The following is a 22,146-nucleotide window of genomic DNA, read 5'->3' on the forward strand; positions in this document are numbered from 1 at the left end:
TCTGGTCCTTAGGATAGAAAACGTTAATTGGCGATTTATGACATTAGTTCAAAATTATGAAGTGTTTTGATAGTTAAAATGGAAAAAGCTTTAGAATGTCACATTTAATGTGATACAATCTCAATAGCCGCCGAACCTATGATCTTCAATTTATGAAACCGAAGACTAACCACTTGGCCACCGCACTCTCATCAACTGTATGACTTGCGTCACATTGCTAGCGAATTGCACATCATTTCAATTAGGTTGTTCAAGCACAGATGCATATACAAATAAATGAAGTGGGATTGCTGAACGGGCAAATGATTAGCGTCATTTAGATGAAACTATCATAAAACATTTCATAACATCATGCATTACCGATGGAGCGTACTTGGACCATCGTACTCTTGAACGAGCTATCCAATTAGTCCCAGATCTTTCCACAACGCCCTGCAAAATGTGCCTCTTCAAGCATTTATCCAATTCCATTTTGTTGGTTACTATTGAATCTGCAGAGCTACGGGGAAGTGACAGGGAGTTGAGACTAACTGAGAGTCAGCATGAGCTCGACCGGCCGAATTGCCTTCGTCCATGCTGTAACAATTTTATGAATCGATGACTCTATGACTCACCACCCTGTCAGGCAGTGCATTACAGATCACCACACTCACAGCTTTAAAACAAACAATTCTCCTCCACTTCCATGTGTTTCCTCTGTTCTCCTCTGGCTTTTTCCCGGACTGCATAGATTTGGTTGTGGGGAAAGATTGGGGTTGTTTTCGTCGGAACAGATGAGGAGAATTGGTGACATAATTGAGCTGTATAATGTTATGAGGGGCCGGGATAAGAAACACATATGCCCCTGAGCAGAGACGTCAATAATCAGGGGGCATAGATTTAAAATAATTGGTAAACGAATTACACGGGAGTCGAGGAGAAATTTTTTCGCCCAGAATGAATTTGGGTCTGGAACTCACTGACTGAAAAGTTGGTCGAGACACAATCCCTCATCACATTTCAGCAGTACTTGCAGATGGATTGAATGACCTAATCTGCAACAGATCAAGAGCTGGGACGAGGGATTAGGCTGGATTGCTCTTTCGATTGGCGGAGACAGGATGGGCCGAATGCCCTCCTTCTCTGCGGCAAATTTCTATAATTCTATGATTCTAAGAGGTGGGGGAATGCTCTTTCGTGTCCTGCACATATCTGTATCACACCATCGATGGGATCTTGCCCATCCCTAATTGCGTTCGAGAAGTTAGTGATGAACAAACTTCGTGGACCACTGCAGTACTTGGATATGAACTTGATGGCTACGGTCCAAGAGCTAGAAATTGAATTTGGCAGGGTAGTGCTTTGTCCACCAGCAAGGATGAGATGAGCTAAATGGTTTTCTTCTGTGCTGTAAATTGCTATGGTTCTATGATTATGTCACTGAGGTGATGGTACTACGAATGTGCTGCTTAGTAGAAGGTGTTCCAAGATTTTGATCCAGCCACAATAGTGGAGAGGCGATATATTTTATGGTTCATTTTCTGAGGATTTGATACTCGAGCTGTAAAATACAATCTTCAGCAATCATGCCCACTTCTGACCTTATGATGGTGGGCAGGTCATTAATGAAGCAGGTAATGATGAACTCCTGCAGCGATATCCTGGGCTGAGATGATTGGCGTCGAACAACCACAACCATCTTCTTTTAGGCTAGTTATGTCTCCAGTAGTGGAGATTAACCCCGCAATAACTTCACCGTTAGAAACTTCCTTGATGCAGCATTCGGTTAAATGCTGCTTTGATGTCAACGACAATCACTCTCGCTTCATTTTAGAATTAATCACTTTTGGCCATATTTGGACCAAGTCTGTAATGATGTCTGGAGGCTGGCGGTCCTGCTGGAATTCAAACTGAGCAACGGCGAGCAACTGGGTCATTCTATGTTCCTGAAAGATGCTACGGAATGCAAGCCCGTGCTTTTACTGTTTGAAAACAGCGTACAGTTGCATGATGTATATTTGAAGGATCACATGGGTCATCGACCTGAAATCTTACTCTTCCCACAGACCCTACCAGGGCTTCAAAACATGGCACGTTTTAAACTGTCAGTGTTAAAAAAATGTTTCATTCGATATTTCTTAAAGATTAAGAAGGCACAACAGGCAGCCATATATCCCCGTTTGCAGATGATGCAAATATTTATGATGTATTAAGTTACTTAGGCGTTACTTGTAAAGATATATTGATAGATTAAGTGAATGGATGATTCAGTGGCAGATAGTTTCCAAACAGGTAATTGTGTGGTCGTCCATTTTAGATCACATAGTTTAGATCCGAGTACGAATTAAATGGAGCACAGCTCGGAGGGATGGAGTTCCAAAGTGGTTTGGAGTCCTAGTGCCCATCCCGCTAACGTGCAGTAGCAAGTTACAAATATATTGGAAACAACTAATGGCATGTTCGGCTTTATAACAAGGGTTTGGACTATAAAGCAGTGCAAGTTTTTCTTCAACTGTACAGAGAAGTAGTTAGACTATATCTGGAGTACTCTAAGTTATAGAATATAATAGGTCATAGAAGTTTACAGCATGGAAGGAGGCTATTCCGGCCCATCCTGTCCGTGCCACGGTTATCCAGCCTAATCCCACTTCCCAGCTCTAGGTCCATAACCCTGCATGTTATGGCACTTCAGTTGCATATCCAAATATTTTTAAAGGTGCTAAAGCTTTCTGCCTCTACCACCTTTTCAGGTATTGCGTTTTAGACAACTACAACTCTCTGCCTGTGAAAATTTCCCATCTAATCTCCTGTAAACCTTCTACAATTATTATAAATGTATGCCCCCTGGTTGTTGAGCCCTCTGCTAAGGGAAATAATCCGTTTCTCTCCATTATATCTAGTCCCTTTATGGGCACGGCCCCTTAGAAATTATAGATTGGACGTGGAAGGTGCACAGTTCATATTCACGAGAATGTTACCAGGGTGCCACAAGTTAAATTATGAGGTGAGGATACATAAACTAGGTCTATACCCCCTGGAATATAGAAGGTTAAGTGTTGATTTCATTGAGGTTTTTAAGGTTTTGAAAAGAATTGATAAGATAGATAGAGATAAAGCTTTTTTCACCGTTCGTGGGGCAGTTTACGACAAGGGGACATAATTTTAAAATCAGAGACATGCCAGTCTGTAGAGAAGTTAAGAAAATCTTCTTCACGCAAAGGGTGGTGGATTTATCTTCTACAAAAAGCAGGATATGCAATCTCAATTAAAACTGGTAATTTTAGATCGATAGTTTTACCTAGACACTGGTTTTCATGATGTGGAGCCAATGCAGATGGATCGAGTTAAGATAGAGCTCAGCCAAGAATTAATGGAATGGCCAATAGGTACAAGGGGCGGAATGGCGTAATCCTGTTCCTATGTTTAGTCAATTGGCAGAACACCTATTATAATGAGAGAAACGTTGTCGTGAAGGGTGAATTATAAATATATGATGTGCAGAGATTATGGACCGCTTCCACGCTTTCAAAACAAACAAGCATTAAGTCTAATTGGCAAACCAGTTGGTTGAACATTTACTTGGAGTGGGTTGGAACACACGCAGACACACATCAGTTGGATTTTAATTCCAACACCTTAACAACTCAGCCATCCTGGTGATGAACACGCTGCTGTGCAGTGCTTGAAAATTCGTCACATCACTTGCAGACTCAAAATTTAGTTTTCAGCGCTGAGCAAACTACACATCTGCATACTCTGCAAACGTGGGAGGATATATACCTGGTGTTTAACTGTGGATGGTGAAAATCTGAATCTCAAAAGCACAGCACTTAGGCAAATAACGCATTGAACTGATCGTCCATAACTCGACAACAAACCCCCTTGCGTTAACCCACAGAACATGTAATCTTCCCGTCAACACTGAACATTTTTGAATGAATAATGTTAAAATCCACGTCAACCACCCAGTATCAGCAAGCTCAGATTGAAGCAGCGCTTAAAGGGATAACTCATAAGCTGCGGAGTAAATTGATGTGGGGAGTGATGGAAAGTGTAACAGAGGGAAAGTTATATTAGGACGGATAAACAAATCCCCAATGAGAAAAGCTTACAGAAATTCACTGCAACTGAGTTAGACATAAAGCGAGACTGATAGATGAAAAAAAAGTCATACTCAGAGAGAAATATAATGAATCATAGAGAGAGAAAAAGTGAAAAAGTACATTAAATGTCGGAAAATCCCTGCGGGCACGGCCGAGAATTAAAACAGTGAACTGAGGTTTTCAGAAGCATAAAATTACACACTTTCCCCAGAGCCCTGCAAACTGTTCGCCATCAATTATTTACCCAATTCTCTTCTAGAGGTGGTCACCCTGCAGCTTAGGAGTGTGCAGGTAGAGCGGGAGTGGTTGACCAGAAGACATAGAAACATAGAAACATAGAATAAGGTGCAGGAGTAGGTCATTCGGCCCTTCGAGCGTGCACCGCCGTTCAATGGCTGATCATTACAACAGTACCTCTTTCCTGCTTAATATCCATACGCTTTGAACCCCTGAGCCATAAGGGTCACATCTAACTCCCCCTTGAATATATCCACTGAACTGGCATCAACAAATCTCTGCGGCAGGAAATTCCATAGATTAACAACTCGCTGAGTGAAGAAGTTTCTCCTCATCTCAGTCCTATAAGGCCTTCCCCTTATCCTAAGACTATGTCCCCTGGTTCTAGACTTCCCCAATATCGGGAACATTCTCGCCGCATCTAACCTGTCCAGTCCCGTCAGAATCTTTCATGTTTCTATGAGAACCCCTCTCATCCTTCTAAACTCCAGTGAATGAAGTTCACGTTGATCCAGTTCCTCTACATATGGCAGTCCAGCCATCCCTGGAATTAATCTGGTGAACCTTCGCTGCACTGGCTCAATAGCAAGAACGTCCTTCCTCAGATTAGGAGACCAAAACTGAACAGAATATTCCCGGTGAGGACCCATTAAGACCTGCAAAACTGCAATAAGACCTCCCAGCTCCTATACTCAAATCCCCGAGCTATGAAGTCCAACATTCCATTTGCCTTCTTCACAGCCTGTTGTACCAGCATGCCAACCTTCCATGACTGATGAGCCATGACACCCAGGGCTCATTGCACCTCCCCTTTTCCTATTGTGCCACAATTCAGATAATATTCTGCCTTCGTGTTTTTGCCCCCAAAAATGGATAACATCAAATTTATCCACATTATACTGCATCTGCCATGCATTTTACCACTGACCTAACCTGTCCAAGTCACCCTGCAGCCTCTTTTCATCCCCCTCACAATTCACACCGCCATCCTGTTCAGTGTCACCTGCAAACTTGGAGATATTACACTCAATTCCTTCATCCAAATCGTTAATGTATATTTTAAAGAGCCGGGGTCCCAACACTGAGCCCTGTGGCACTCAACCAGTCACTGCCTGCTATTCTGAAAAGGGCCCGTTCATCTCGACTCTCTGCTTCCTGTCTGCCGACCAGTTCTCTGTCCACGTCAGTGCATTTCCCCGAATACCATGTGCTTTGATTTTGCACACCAATCTCCTGCGCGGGACCTTGTCAAAACCTTTTCTAAGTCGAAATACACCACGTCCACTGTTTCTCCTTTGTCTACTCAGCTATTTACATCCTCCAAAAATTCCAGAAGATTCGTCAAGCATAATTTCGCTTTCATAAATCCATGCTGACTTGGACCGATCCTGTCACTGCTTTCCAAATGTGCTGCTATTTCTTCCTTAATGATTGATTCCAACATTTTCCCCACTACTGAAGTCAGGCTAACCAGTGTCTAATTACCCGTTTACTCTCTCCATCCTTTTTTTAATAAGTGTTGTTACATTTGCTACCCTCCAGTCCATAGGAACTGATCCAGATTCTATAGATTGTTGGAAAATGATCACCAATGCATCCACTATTTCTTGGACTACTTCCTTAAGTACCCTGGAATGCAGACTATCAGGCCCCGGGGATTTATCAGCATTCGATTCCATCAATTTCCCGAACACAGTTTCCTGCCTGAGAAGGATATCTTTCAGTTCCTCCTTCTCACGAGACCGACTGTCCCCTAGTACATTCGCGAGGTTATTTGTCTCTTCCTTCGTGAATACAGAACCGAAGTATTTGTTCAATTGGTCTGCCATTTCTTTGTTCTCCTTTTATAAACTCACCTGAATCCTACTGCAAGGTACCTACTTTTGTCTTCACTAATCTTTTTCTCTTCACATATTTGTAGAAGCTTTTGCAGTCAGTATTTTGTTCCCTGCAATCTTCCTCTCGTACTCTATTTTCCCCCTCTTAATTAAACCCTTAGTCCTCCTATATTGAATTCCAAATTTCTCCCATTCCTCAGGTTTGTTACATATTTTATCTAATGTATTTGCGTCTTCCTTGCTTTTAACACTTTCGTTAATTTCCCTTTTTAGCCACGGTCGAGCCACCTTCCCCGTTTTATTCTTACTCCAGTCAGAGATGTACTGAATAGGAGCACGAGGCAGTTAGTGATCGAGCCCCCGCGTCCATCTCGCTAGTCAACAGGTATTACCTTAAGAGTACTTATCAGGCCGGTGCTGTTTTGGCTTGTTTTTCCTACCAGTGCTGACATTAGAGCAGCTGATAAGGAGGGCGAGAGTTGGAGACGGAGGACCAGACACCAGGCCAACCAGTTGCAGACAAAGATAGAGGGGTGCGAAAACAAGAAGTGACGTCACAGCCAAGTGGATAAGTGGTTGGATGTTCGACTGGTAAGTATAACTCTCTTTTAGACTGAAGTTTAGATTGGTTTATTTGGCAGCGAACTACTAAGTAGCTGTTTGGTGGTTAAGTAAATTTTAGTAAGTAAATTAATTTAAGGGTTAAGTTATGGCAGTAGAGCTCGGACCCGTGTCATGCTCCTCCTGTGCTAGGTAGGAAGTCAGGCCTGGCTACTATGTGTGCGGGAAGTGTGTCCAGCTGCAGCTCCTGACAGACCACATGACGGCACTGGAGCGGCGGATGGACTCACTCTGGAGAATGCGCGATGCTGAGAATTTTGTGGATAGCACATTTCGTGAGTTGGTCACATCGCAGGTAAGGTTTGGACAGATAGTGATTTGGTGATCAAGAGACAAGGCAATAGCAGGAAGGTAGTGCAGGAGTCCCCTGTGGTCATCTCCCACCAAAACAGATATACCGTTTTGGATATTGTCGGGGGAGATGTCTTGCAAGGGAAAGGCACCCTGGTGCAAGGGTCAAGGATATCTCGGAGCGGCTGCAGAGCATTCCGGAGAGGGAGGGTGAACAGCCAGTTGTCGCGGCACATGTAGGTACCAAGATATAGGTAAGAAGTGGGAAGAGGTCCTACAAGCTGAATTTAGGGAGCTAAGGGTTAAATTAAAATGTAGGACCTGAAAGCTAGTAATCTCTGGATTGCTACCAGTGCCACGTTCTAATCAGAGTAGAGGGAGCAGGATAGTTAGAATAAATACGTGGCTTGAGCAGTGGTGCAAGAGGGAGGGATTCAAATTCCTGGGACGGCATCACGTGAATGACATTTAATCACGACCCCGTCATCAGAAATCTTTGCAGAGATGCTGCCTGACTGGCTGAGTATATCCAACATTTTCTGATTTAATTTCAGATTGACAGGATTCGCATTCCTTTGCTTTTGAAACTAAAAAGTGACATAAGTTAACGTCATTGGGGATTCGAAATTTAGTACCTTACTGCAACGGCAAACGTGAGTCATACGTGGTGTGTATCCTCCCTGCTGCCAGCTAAAGAACATCACTGAGTGGGTGCAAAACATTTTTCGGGGTGAAGGGGAGCAGCATAAGCCGTTATCTATGTGCTAACCAATGACATAAGGAAACAAGGGGATGAGTTCCTCCAGTCAGAGTTTCAGGTGCAATTGAGGAAATTAATGAGCAGGACCACAAAGGTATTCTATGGATTATTCCCAGTGCCCCGCGCTATTGAGTTTAGAAGTAGCAACGTGCGTCTGGATAAACGGTGCACAAAGTTGGACTACTGAATGCTGGGGCATTGGGACCAGTTCTGGCGGAGGAGGGACCTGTTGCAGTCGGTCCGGTTGTACATCCACAGAGATTGGACCAAATTCGTCGTGGAAAGTTAAACAACTGGGGCTGGTGAGTGGTTGAACTAATTTGGCAGTGGATTTGTGTACCAGGCTGAAACATCTGTAGATGTTGTAATTATGCCTTTATACATAAGTCCAGATGATTACTAGATATCAAATATAGCAGTGAACGTGGCCTCAGACAGCGCATTTCAGCCCATCCTTGTGAAACGATATACCACGGCACAGCCAAACTTTCTCTTACACCGAGCATATGCACAGGAAACACAGGCACAGCAGAATTTGCTGAACACTGCAGGTAGTAAAATGTTCTTTGATCAGTGATAGCTCTAAATATATTTTGGTGTCTCTGTGTTAATTTATAATTTGTTCTGTAGGATATAAATATATTTTGTATATCTGTGTCAGTGTTTATGTATATGAATACTACAACGTTATTTATAATAGTATTATGGATAAACTGTGCTTGTTATGAATGTATTTACTGTGTATATATTTGTATCTATGTTACTTGTAAACACCTCGCAAATAAACATAAATATAATTATAGCATCGAGATACTTGGAGATAAATTCATAAAGAAAACAGACATAAAAACAAATACATTTATAATAACAGAGAGATGAACACAAATAATTTGATTATCAAGGTTCCACACAATTTTATTTACATCTCACAGATAGATGCACAAATATATTTATACATTTCCTGCATGGACATCCAAATTCATGAGAAATAACAAAACATTACACCCAAAAATAAAACACGTCTATGGCGAAAATTTATGGAGTCTCAATAACTGAAGGCTTCATGCAGAGAACCGGCACAGACACGATGGGATGAAAAGCTTCCTTCTGTGCTGAATGATTCGATGAATCGTGTTCTTCTTGCTTGTGTGATGGGAACACCGAGACCACAACTTGTGCAGATACCGTGGCGCAATTGGTTAGCGTGCCGTACTTCTATGAAATTACGGGCCCGGGAAATGCAGAGGTTGTGAGTTCGAGCCTCACCTACAGCAGCCAATGCTCTTATTTGTGATGTTTGTACTTTTCAGAGTCTGTGGCTGTTTTGTATTTATCCATCTCTCTTGTCGATTCCGCCATATGCCCCGCTGCTGTCTGTCACTCTCACTGCGGTCACCTCAGTATCAATCTGTGGGTTATTTCTGAATGAATACCCGTGTCTATTCCCGACATGAAATAAATGAGGGCATCAAACAGTTCGTCATCTGACACTACGGAACGAATGAGCCAACATTTATAACAAGATATAGTTTATTGTCAAAATAACAGTCCATCGAACAGATAGGTTAAATTCTGTACAAAACCAAACTATGATCACAACGTGTTTCCAAAAAGCCGCTTTTTATTACGTTGTCGCAAGCACTACCATTGTAGCTCAAGGAGTTTCTTAATTAATAAACATAGAAATTAAACAATGAAACGGTAGAGATGGTTCTGAGACTGTAGAATGCCCTTCCCAGAGCAACGTTTAAAAGAAGGTTTAAAAACTGGCAGCGTGTAGGAGGAAGGGAAGAGCGGAAAGAGAGCCACAGAAAAGCCACGGAAGTTTAGGGAGTTTTTCTATGACCACAGCATAATTGCGCACAGCACGGATATTGTTGCTGTTAAATATGAATAAAATGCAACGTTTGTTTGCAGCTCTTTCTGTTTCTGTCACTTTTAACTGACTAATTCTTAATTCCATTTGCCTGCGATGATTCCATAAATGTTTGTATCCTTGCCCAACAAAAATCGATCAATGTGAATCTTCAAAATATCAATTGACCCTCAGCCTCTAAAGATTTTTCGGGGAGGAATGATAAGACAGGTGGAACAGGCAGCTGCATAATGGGAGCATTAATACCACACAGCATCCACACGCACTTCTAGCGATGGAATCGGATGGGGCGCAGTACTTATATGGTAGTGCAAGCCCCGGAGAAAAGCCGAGGTTGTGAGTTCGGGCCTCACCAAGAACAGTTGATGGCTTTGCTTATGACATTTCCACAGGAATCGAAGGTACAATTGACATATCCCCAAACGTTATCTACATATTCGCGGTTTTATTCCAGCACTTAGTTTCCTCTTGCTAACAATATTGCAACGGAGGATTAGAGTTATACTTATTTTTGGGATGGAGTGGAGGCGTTTTGACATTTAATCAGTAACTCTGATGTAAAGAATAATGTGCCGGAAACACACTCGATTTCAAATAGAAGATATATAAACGCATTGGTTATCTCTACTTAATTACTGCATCACATTCAACAGAAACAAGGATTTTCCTGAACATTTCGCTAAAAATATTGTGCTCAGTGTTGCAATGACTCGTGCATTAGAATTCTCTCTGATTCTGTTCTATAGAAACATTTAAACTTGTCGATTCAAGTCCTATCAAAGTCCAAATAAGAATTAATAGAATGGTTACCGCACAGCAGGAGGCCATTCGCCCCATCGAGAGCGTGCCAGCTCTCAGTTAGTCACACTCCCCTTTCCTTTCCCCATCGGACAGTGTTGGCTGGTTCCGAGGCTGGAAAGTAAAATGTTGCAGCAAACTGCAACTTTCTGCGATAGCCGGAAGATTTATTGTTTTGGGCCTGAAATCCACTCAGCCTGAAAAACTGCTCGCCGCTACACTGGTTAAAGCTCCATTCAGTGTTCGAATAAATAATAACTCTAGCTGCCGGACTGCAATTCCCTCTCTTAGAACCTGAGAGATCCGCCAGGGAGGAAGGCACGTTTAAGCTGTCACCCAATTTTCTTTTATGCTTTTCAACATTTCAAGGGAGCAAAAGGTTTTCCCCTCAATCTGCAATGATCTTTTCTGTTATTTTCGTCGCATGCATCTTTCTATCTCTCCCTATCTCTGTCTCTTGTATTTCTCTAGTTTTCGCTGACTGACTTCTCAGGCTTCAATGGACGGCCTGGGCTGATCTAACCTGCAACGAGGGCAGAATTGGATAATGAAAGACCTGGACTATAGGACAGGAATGGTGTAAATCCGGTGCAAATATCTTCACAGATAAGTTCCTTCGCGCTCGCAGTGAAATAAAGCAGCACCAATTACAGTTTTCTTCAGGTAGAGTGTAACTTTAAGGATGCAGAGACAGACGATAATATTGAGCTTTTAATGCTGCAAAATCTTATTTGATAATACAGGTCGCTTATTCAAAACTAGCTTTGTGGAGACATTCGAATATTGTTGACTTGGAATAGGCAGCAGTGCTCGCACGGCAGTTGGATGCCTGTGTCCAGTTGAAAAGCTGTCTGAAAGAACATGCAGAACATTGACTTTCTGCTGAGCAGACCATGAGCCTCCTTTTCGAACGTGATTCTCCAGTCCCGCTGAGAGGGGATTAAGCATCATGAGAGCGGGATGGGACTGTGTCCAAATGTAAAATAGGAATGTAGGGGTCATTCACCCTTCCTTAAAGAAAATAATGTTTCAGTTCTAATTTTTGTTGCAGAATTTTCTCACCCCACTCTCAATTCGGCCCAGGGATGAGCCGAGACGGTCACGTGGAGTTAATACAATTCCTCCAGTCAGTTAATTCAGTTGGCATATCAAGAAAAAATAAGAAATCACCGTGACTTAGTCAGTGAGCGCGCAGCACAATGGATAAGGTGTTTATTTATGGTATGTACCATAATGTTATCACGAAATTGCAGTTTTGAGGAGATTTGGATTCAAAGCCTAATTTATGTAATATTCAGTCAAATGCTTGGAAGGTTTATCAGCAACAAACGCTTAACACAGTAAATGAGCACAATCCATTAGCAGTCCATCGCCTTTAATCTCATCTGCCATCTGGGACAACTCAGCTATTCCATTTCAGGCGTTTTGCATCCATACAGAAATACGTGGCAACAAGTGCCCATCACGACGTGTCCTGCCCGTGCACCCAGATCGACAATGTTTAAAATGTACAATCAGCTTCTGTAAGCAAATGGCCTTCAGTTACTACAGGATGCCCGTGAAATGTCTCCTCAAAAGATGAAGTGCGGGCCCCTTTTATTGTGACCGGACAGCCTGACCACGCCATTTTAAAACCGACCAATGCAGAACACTCTACAGTTCGACCACATTAAGCGTACTGTGTGCAATTCTGGTCGCCATATTAAAAAGAAGATAGCAAGGCACTGGATAGGTGCAGAGCAGATGGTATACTATCAGGAAAGAATCCACAGGCTCAATTTATTTTGTCGTGAAACGAGAAATCTAAGGGATGACCTAATAGAGCTCTTTAATATCTTGAAAGGTTTTGTTAGAATAGATACAGAGTGTTTCCACTTGCAGGGAAGAGTATTACTAGAGATCATCAGTGTAAGAAACATCAGCAACAAATTAAATTGGGAATTAAGAAGAAACTTCTTTTCGCAGAGAGTAGTCAGAATGTAAAAGTCGCTATCACCAGAGTTGTTGAATCTAATATTATAGATGCATGTAAGGAGCGGTTAGATAAATATATGAGGGAGAACTGAATGGAGGGATATGCTGATAGTGCTGGATGCGGAAAGAGGGGAGGATGCTCCAGTGGTTCACAAACGTCGATATTGACAGGTTGGGCTGACTAGCCTATTTTTGCACTGACTATCCTATCTAATCATATGAATTCGACACCCATGAGTCCAATCAAAAGCCAACTTCTCACAACTTTCAGACCTAGAGGAAATGACACTGATTAATACTCCTGATTTAGGGTGTTTCAAAAAGATGTCAAGATTGATGCTCCTTAAAACCTACCTCATTGACCAAGCTTTTGAGCATCTGCCGTAATTTATCTTTTATGTGGTTCAGTGTCAGCATAATTTGATTTGTCTTAAGATTTCGCGGAGCGCCCTGTAACGTCTTACTATGTTAAAGGCGCTATATAAATGCAAGTTGTTGTTGTGTTAATATTTACATCATTGTCTCCCTGTTTCAGGTTTCAAAGAAAACGTGCTAGTTGAGAAGCATGTACGGCCTAGTTCCCCGAGTTCAAGATACTCCAGATAGAGAAAAAAAATCTCAGCATTTAAACTGCCAGTCCCCTTGAGAATCGTTTATGTTTTACTAAGAGCACCTCTCATTCTTCTGAACTCCAGAGTTTATGGACCCATGCTACACAATCTTTCAACATAAGACAGCTCTCTCATCACAGGAATCAATACAGTGACTTCAAGGCAAATATATCCTTCCTTAGATAAGGAGATCAAAATGCCCAGTTGTTGCTAGACTTCCATACACTTACACTCCAACACGCTTACAATATTGCCCTCCTTATTACCTGCATGCTAGCATTCTGTGTTTCTTGCATGAGGCCACCCACATCTTTCTGAACACCACCATAAAAGTTTCCCACAGTTTCAAAAATATTCTGTATTTTATTATTTCTACCATAACCTCTCATTTTCCTACACCATACTCCATATTCTACCTTACTACCCACTCAAGAAGTCTATCTATCTTCTCCTCACAGCTCACTATCCCACCTATCATTGTATCGGCAGCAAAAGTGGATACATTACATTCGGTCCCTTCATTCAGTCATTAATATAGATTGTAAATAGCTGAGGCTGCAGCACTGTTCTTTGCGGCACTCCACCATTTAGAGCCTGCCAACCAGAAAAAGTCCCGTTTATCCCTGCACTCTGTTTGCTATCCGTTAACTAGTCCTCTATCCATGCAAATACATCATCTCCAAACCAATCATTCCTTAACTTGTGTAACAACGTTTTATGTGGCACCTTATTAAACGCCTTTTAGAAATCCAACTGTACTACATCCAGTGGTTCTCCTTTATCTACCCTTCCAGTTACATCCTTAAAAACTCTAATAAATATGTCAAACATGGTTTCCCTTTCATAAAACTATGTTGAATGCCGAATCATGTTATGATATGATGTTCTTATTGGTACTGCAAAAATGGCCAGCAGACTCTACCCTTTGTCTATGATTGGTCCGCTTGTCGGATACACCAAATCCTGAAGTTCCGGAATGTGTAACTTGAACCGCACATCCCAAGGTACCACTGACTTTGCAAATTATAACTCGAAGTACTTTGACTTCCGTAAGCGAAAGAGGACAGAGCACCCAAGAAGTCAGGAAGGGCCAGCCAAAGTTCCTTACCCCAGTCCAAGCACATCCCTCCTTAGCCGAAGTGCCTTACCACAGTCCAAGTGCAAGCCAACCCAGCTGACGTGCCTTGCACCAGGCCAAGTGCATCCCTCCACCAGCCGAAGTGCGTTATCCCATTCCACGTGCATGCCTACCCCAGCCGTTGCAGATTGGAAAACTGCAAATGTAATGCCCCTATTCAAAAAAGGAGGCAGACAAAAAGCAGGAAACTTTAGACCAGTTAGCTTAACATCTGTGGGTGGGAAAACATTGGAGTCCATTATTAAAGGAGACATTTGGAAAAGCAAAATTCGGTCTGGCAGAGTCAAAATTCGGTCTGTCAGAATCCGGCCGAAAAAGCTCAGTTGGGAGAGCGTTAGATTGAAGATCTAAAGGTCCCTGATTCAATCCCGGGTTTTGGCAATATCTGGTGATTTTGCGTTTCCGATATTTTAATGGGAGAAGCTAGTTTTCTATCGAGACAGTGCTTGAGGGATGGGCTGTTCAGCGGTTGCGTGATACTAATTTCTATTTTTCTATAGATGGATTCCTTACTACTAGGGGAATCAAGGGGTATGGTGAGAAAGCAGGAATGGGGTACTGAAGTTGCATGTTCAGCCATGAACTCATTGAATGGCGGTGCAGGCTAGAAGGGCCGAATGGCCTACTCCTGCACCTATTTTCTATGTTTCTATGTTTCTAACATGGATTTAAGAAGGGGATGTCATGTTTGAGAACTTTGCTGGAGTTCTTTGAGGATGTAACGAACAGGGTGGATAAAGGGGAACAAATGGATGTGGACTTCCAGAAGGCATTTGACAAGGTGCCACAGAAAAGGTTATTGCACAAGATAAAAGTTCACAGGGTTGGGGGTAATATGTTTGCATGGATAGCGGATTGGCTAACTAACAGAGAACAGAGAGTCGGGATAAATTGTTCATTTTCTGGTTGGCAACCAGTAATCAGTGGGGTGCTGCAGGGATCATTGCTGGGATCCCAACTATTTATCATCTATATTAACGACTTGGAACAATGACTGTGTGTAACGCAGCCAATTTTGCTGATGATACAAAGTTGGGAGGAAAAGCAATGTGTGAGGACGACACAAAAAATCTGCAAGAGGACATAGATAGGCTAAGTGAGTGGGCAAAAAATTGGCAGATGGAGTATAATTTTGGAAAGCGTGAGGTCATGCACTTTGGCAGAAAAAAATCAAAGTGCAAGTTATTACTTAAATGAAGAAAGATTGTAAAGAGCCGCAGTACAGCGGGGCCTGGGGGTACTTGTGCCTGAAATAAAAAATGATAGCATGCAGGTAAAACAGTGATCAGGAAGGTCAATGGTATCTTTATTGCAAAAGGAATGGATTATAAAAGCAAGGAAGTCTTACGACAGTTATATAAGGTATTGGTGAGGCCACACGTGGAAAACAGAGATGAGGAGGAATTTCTTCTCTCAGAGGTTTGCAAGTCTGCGGGATTTGCTGCCTCAGAGAGCTGCGGAAGCTGGGACATTGAATACATTTATCAGAAATAGAGAATTTCTTAAACGATAGAGCATAAGCGGTTATGGGGAGCGGACGGGGAAGTGGAGCTGAGTCCATGATCAGGTCAGCGATGATCTTATTGAATGGTGGAGAAAGCTCGAGGGGCCGTATGACCTACTCCTGCTCATATTTCTTATGTTCTAGGTGCCGTGCCCAGTCCACGTGCATGCCTCCCTCAGCCGAAGTGCCTTATCCCAGTCCAAGTGCATGCCTCTCTGAGCAAAAATGCCTTATCCCAGGCCGTGCATGCATTACCCAGCTGAAGTATCTGACCCCATTCCAAGTACATCCCTCTCGCAGCTGAAGTGCCTTACACAAACGCAAGTGCGTCCTTGACACCCGCCCCCCTCCCCAGGTTTATTGCGTATCCTGTAAATATTGACAGTCGTGATTTCTGGATATCAACCGCTCCAACGATGTTCCTTGTAGGGACTTGGAATAACGTGATCCGTCTTCCCCCAAACCCATGTCTCTGTATCTCAGCGTCAGCCACTCTCACTCTCCTTCCAGCCTCTCTCACTCTCCCCCCAGCCTCTCACGCTCCCCCAAGCCTCTCTCACTCTCCCACAGCCTATCTCACTCGCCGCCTCTTCTCTCACCCTCCCCCAGCGCCTTTCACCCTTCCCCCAGACTCTCTCACTCTCCCCGGCCTCCCCCACTTCCCAAGCCTCTCTCACTATCCCCCAGCAATTCCCACTTCCCCCAGCCTCTCTCATGCTCCCCCAGCATCTCGCACTCCTCCCAGGCTCTCTCACTCTTCCCCTGCCTCTCTCACTCTTCCCCAACCTCTCTCACTCTCCTCCTGACTCTCTCACTCTCCTCCCAGCGTCTCTCTCTCTTCCCCGAGTCTCTCACTCTCCCTCAGCTACTCTAAGTCCCACATATCTCACTCTCCTCTCATCCTCTCCCCGCCACCCCAGTCTCTCACCGTCTCCGAGCCGCTCGCAGTCTACCCCAGCTTCTCTCACTCCCCCAGCATCTCACTCTCCCAGGCAATCGCACTCTCCACAGCTTCTCTCACTCCCCCATCCTCACTCAGACTCATCGCAGCGTTTCTCACGACCACCAGCCTCTCTCACTCCCCCACAGCCCCTCTCAATTCCTCAGTCTCTCACAACCCCCAGCCTCTCCCTCTCCATCCCAGCCTCTCTCACTTCCCAAGTCTCTCTCTCTCTCCCCCAGCCTCTCCCACTCCCCCCAGCCTCACTTACTCTTCGCCCAGCCTCACACTCTCCCCCAACCTCTCTCACTCCTTTCAGCCTCTCTCACTCAACACAGACTCTCTCATTCCCCCAGCTTCTACTCTCCCAAAGCCTCTGTCACACCCACCAGCCTCTCCCTCTCACCCCAATCTCTCTCATTCTCCCCCCAGCCTCACTGACTCTCCCTCAACTTCTTTCACACTTTACTGACCTATCTCTCTCTTCTCCCAGCATCACTCACTCTCCCCCAACCTCTCTCACTCCCTCCAGCCTCTCTCATTCCCCCCGGCCTCTAACGCTCCTCGAGCCTCTCTCATTCTCTCCCAGCCTCTCTCTCCCTTAGCCTCTCCAACTCTTCACACATCCTCTCTCATCATCTTCCAGCCTCTCTCACTCTTTCCCCAGACTCAATCAATGACCCCGAGCCTCTCTCACTCCCTCCAGTCTCTCCAAACCCCCTCAGCCTCTCCCTCTCCCCCAGCCTCTCTCGTTCTCCCCTCGGCCTCTCATTTCTCCCCCAGCCTCTCTCACTCCCGCCAGCCTATCACTCTCACCCCCCAGCCGCTCTCCCTCTCCACCGACGTCGCTCACTCTCCCCCAGCCTTTCTCACTCGCCCCAGCCTTTCTGTCTCTCTCCGCAATCTATCTCACTCTCCTCCAGCATCTCTCACTCTTCCGCCAGACTCAATCAATGTCCCTGAGCCTCTCTCACTCCCTCTACCCTTTCTAACTCCCCTCAGCGTCACCCTCTCCCCCAGCCTTTCTCACTCTCCCCCCGCCTCTCTCACTCGCCCCAGCCTTTCACTCTCCCCCAGCATTTCTCACTCGTCCCCCAGCCGCTCTCACTGTACCTAAAGCTTTTCTCATTCCCCCAGCCTCTATCACTTCCCCCAGCCTCTCTCACTCTTCCCCAGTGTCTCTCACTCTCCTCCAGCCTCTCTCACTCTCATCCCAGCCTCTGTCTCTCCCCCAGCCTCTCTCACTCTCCCTCAGGCTCTCTCTCCGCCTGCAATCTCTCACTCTCCTCCCATCCTCTCTCTCTCCTCCCAGTTTGTCAGTCCCCCAGCCTCTCTCACTCCCCAGCTTCATTCACTCTCCCGCCAAACTCCCTCACGCCCCCAGCCTCTCTCACCCTCGAACAGCCCCTCACACTCGTTCCCCAGCCTTACCTACTCACCCACAGCCCCTCTCACTCTCCCAGTCTCGCACACTCCCCCAGCCTCACCCTCTCCCCCTCCCAGCTTCACCCTGTCTCCCCCCAAAGCCTCACTTACTCTTCCACAGCATCACAATCATCCCCAGCCTCTCTCACTCCTTTCAGCCTCTCACATTCGCAACAGCCTCTGTCACTACCACTAGACTCTCACTCTGCATTTAGCTTCTCTCACTCCCTCCAGTCTCTCTCACTCTAACCCAGCGTCTCTCTCCCCTCAGGATCTCTCTCTCTCTCCCAGTCTCTCTGTCAATTCCCCCAGCCTCTCACCCTCACTCCCAGATTCTCACACTCTTCCCCCCAGCCTCTCGCCCTCTACCCCAGCACTCTCACTCTCGCCAGCCTCTCTCATTCTCCCCCAGCCTCTCTCACTCTCCACAGCTTCACTCACTCTTTCCTCAGCCTCACTCACTCTCCCGCAGCCTTTTTAACTCCCTCCAGCCTCTCACTCCCCCCAGCCTCTCCTTCTACCCCCAGCCTCTCCCACACGTCCCCCTGCCTCACTCACGCTCCCCCAGCCTCTCCCGCTCCCTCCAGCCTCTCTCACTCTCCCCCAGCCTCGCTCTCTCATCAGCCTCTCTCACTCTCCCACAACCTTATCTCACTCTCCCCAACCTCTCTCTCCCCTCAGCGTCTCTCACTCTACCGCAGCCTCTCATACTTTCCTCCAGCGTCTCTCACTGCCACAACCCATTCTCACTCTCTCCTCAGCCTCTCCCTCTGTCCCCCAGTCTCTCACTCTCCTCCCAACCTCTCTCTCTCCCCCTCAAGTCTCTCACTAACCCCCCAGCCTCTCTCGCTCCTCCCAGACTCTCTCATTCTCCCCAGCCTCTCTCTCTGTCCCCCAGTCTCTCACACTCCTCTCAACCTCTCTCTCTCCTCCCCAGTCTCTCACTCTCCCTGCAGCCTCTCACGCTCCCCCAGACTCTCTCACTCTCTACAGACTCTCTCTCTCTGTCCCCCAGTCTCTCACACTCCTCCCAATCTCTCTCTCCCCCCGCCCCCCTACCCCGCATTCTCTCACTTTCCCTGTCAGCCTCTCTCGCTCCGCCCTGTCTCTCTCACTCGCCCCAGACTCTCTTACTCCCCCCAGACTCTCTCACTCTTTACCAGTCTCTCTCCCTCTCCTCCAGCCTCTCTCTCTCCCCAGCCTATTTCACTGTCCCTCAGCCTCTCTCTCTCCCCCACCCCACAATCTCTCACTCTCCTCCCATCCTCTCGCTGTCCCTTGCCTCTCTTTCAATCCCCCCAGTAACTCTCATTCCCCCAGCTTCTGAGTCTCTCCCTGCCTCTGTCACTCTCCGCGGTCTCTCTCTCGCCTCCCAATCTCGTGCAATATCCACCCAGTCTCTCTCACTCTCCCGCAGCCTGTCACACTCTTCCCTCAGCCTCTCTCTGCCCCACCAATCTCTCACTCTCTTCCCATCCTCTATCTCTCCCACCCAGCATATTTCACTCCCCCAGCCGCTCTCTACTCCCCGAGCCACTCTCACTCTACCCCAGCCTCTATCTCGCCGCCAGCCTCTCTCACTCTCCACAGTTTCTCTTACTCACCCGAGCCAATCTAACTATCCACCAGCCCCTCTTACACTCCACCAGCATCGCCCAATCCCCCCAGCCTCTCCCACTCCCCACAGCCTATCACTGCCCCCCTAACCTCTCTCTCACTCCACTGGCCTCTCTCACACTCACTATTTCTCACTCGACACAGTCTCCCTGTCTCCCCCAATTGCTCTCACTCTCCCCCAGCCTCTCTCACTCTCCCCAAGCCACTAAACTTCCCACAGCCTTTCTCAGACTACCCAAACTCTCTGAATCTCCTGCAGCCTCTCTCACACTCACCCATCCTCTCTGATTCTCCTCCCTCCTGTCTCAGTCTTCGCCCAGACTCAATCAACCCCCCCAGCCTCTCTCATTCGATCCAGCCTCTCTCACTCCACTCAGCCTCTCCCTCTCCCCCAGCCTCTCTCACTCTCGCCTTGCCTCTCTCACTCACATCCAGCCTCTCACTCTCCACCAGCTTTTATCACTCTTCCCACAGCCTCATTCACTGTCTCCCCAGCCTCTCTCTCTCTCCCCCTAGTCGCTCTCACACTCACCCAGCCTCTCTCAATCTCCCCTGCCTCTCCCTCCCACCAATCTCTCCCACTCTCCCCACAAGCTCTCTCACACTCCCCCCAGCCTCTCACACTCTCCCAGACTCTCGCGCTTCCCCAGCCTCTCTCACTTCCCTCCTCAGCCTCTCTCCCCGCCCTCTAATCTCTCACACTTCTCCAGCCTCTCTCACTCTCCTCCCAGCTTCTCTCTCTACACAAGCCGCTTTCAATCTCCCTCAGCCTCTCTCCCCGCCCCCCAATCTCTCACTCTATTTCCATCCTCTCTCTCTCCACAAGTCTTTAACTGTCTCCCAGACACTCTCATTCTTCCCAGCCTCTCTTACTCCCCCAACCTTTCTCACTCCCTCCTGTCTCTCTCACTCTCACCCAGCCTCTCTCTGCCCTCAGCCTATTTCATCAGCACAGCTTTCTCAGTCTCCCCCAGCCTCTCTATCAATTCCCCCAATCTCTCTAATTCCCCAAACCTCTCTCTCTTCCCCCAGTATCTCTCCTTCGGCCCCCACCCTCTCTCACTCCCCAGCCTCTCTTACTCCCCCCAGCCTCTCGCTCTGGCCCTCAGCCTCACTTACTCTGCCCCCAGCCTCACACTCTCCCCAGCCTCTCTCACTTCCTCCATCCTCTCTCCCTCGCCCGAGACTCTCTCATCACCCCTGCTTCTCTCAGTCTCTCCCAGCCTCTCTATCAACCCCCCCCAGTCACTTTCATTCCCCCCAACATCTCACTCTCCCCCAGTCTCTCTGACCCTCCCCCAGGCGCTCACACTCTTCTCCAGCCTCTCTCACGCTCCCTCAGCCTCTCTCACTCTCTCCACCTCACTCACTCTCTCACCAGCCTCTCTTTCTGTCCCCCAGTCTCTCACGCTCCTCCCAACCTCTCTCTCTCTCCCCCCCTCAAGTCTCTCAATTTCCCCCGAGCCTCTTTGGCTCCACCCAGACTCTCTGCCTCGCCTCAGACTCCCTTACTCCCCCCAGCCTCTCTCACTCTTTACCAGTCTCTCTCCCTCTCCTCCAGCCTCTCTCACTCTCTTCCCAGACTCTCTCTCTCCATAGCCTCTTTCACTCTCCCTGAGCCTCTCTCTCTCCCACACCCAATCTCTCACTCTCCTCCCATCCTCTCGCTCCACCTCAGTCTCTTACTTTCCCCAGCCTCTCTCTCCCCTCAGCCTCTCTCAGTCTCCCCAGCCTCTCTCACTCTCCCTCAGCCTCGCTATAAATCCCCCCAGTATATCCTTCCCCCATCCTCTGACTCTCCCCCTACCTCTGTCACTCTCCACTGTCTCTCTCTCGCCCTCCAATATCGGTCAATCTCCACCCAATCTCTCTTAATCTCCCGCAGCCATTCTCACTCTTCCCCAAAACTCTCTCAATCTCCCCCAGCCTCACTCACACTCCCTAGCCTCTCTCACACTCCCCCAGCCTCTCACACTCCAATCCCCAGACTCCCTCCCTCCCCGCAGTCTCTCATTCTCCCCCAGCCTCTCTCACTCTTCACCAGTCTCTCTCACTCTCCTCCAGCCTCTTTCACTTTCCTCCCAGCCTCTCGCTCTCCCTGCAGCGTCTCCTACTCTCCCTCAACCTCTCGTTCTCCCACCAATCTCTCACTCTCGTCCCATCCTCTCTCTCTCACCCAGTCTCTCACTGTTCCCCAGCCTCTCTCTCCGTCTCCCCAGCCTCTCTCACTACCCCAGCCCCTCTCACTCCGCCAGCCTCTCTCATTCTCCCCCAATCTCTCCCATGCCCCCAGCCACTCTCCGTATCCCCCAGCCCGTCCCGCTCGTTCCCCATGCACCTCTCACTCTCACCCAGCCCGTTTCACTCCCCGCAGTCTCTCTCACTTGCCCCAGCATCTCCCTTTCCCCTCCTGCCTCTCTCACTCCCCACAGTC

The 22,146-nt window shown here is 46.9% G+C and overlaps 1 non-coding gene across 1 annotated transcript; it reads left to right on the forward strand.

Moving 5' to 3' along the window:
- Positions 1-14,534: 14,534 nt before the first annotated feature.
- trnaf-gaa (transfer RNA phenylalanine (anticodon GAA)) lies at positions 14,535-14,607 on the forward strand. Its single transcript has one exon. It is a non-coding gene; the product is annotated as a tRNA-Phe (tRNA).
- Positions 14,608-22,146: the final 7,539 nt, after the last annotated feature.

The sequence above is a fragment of the Pristiophorus japonicus genome, unplaced genomic scaffold (assembly GCF_044704955.1).
Source record: "Pristiophorus japonicus isolate sPriJap1 unplaced genomic scaffold, sPriJap1.hap1 HAP1_SCAFFOLD_62, whole genome shotgun sequence".
NCBI lineage: Eukaryota > Metazoa > Chordata > Chondrichthyes > Pristiophoridae > Pristiophorus > Pristiophorus japonicus.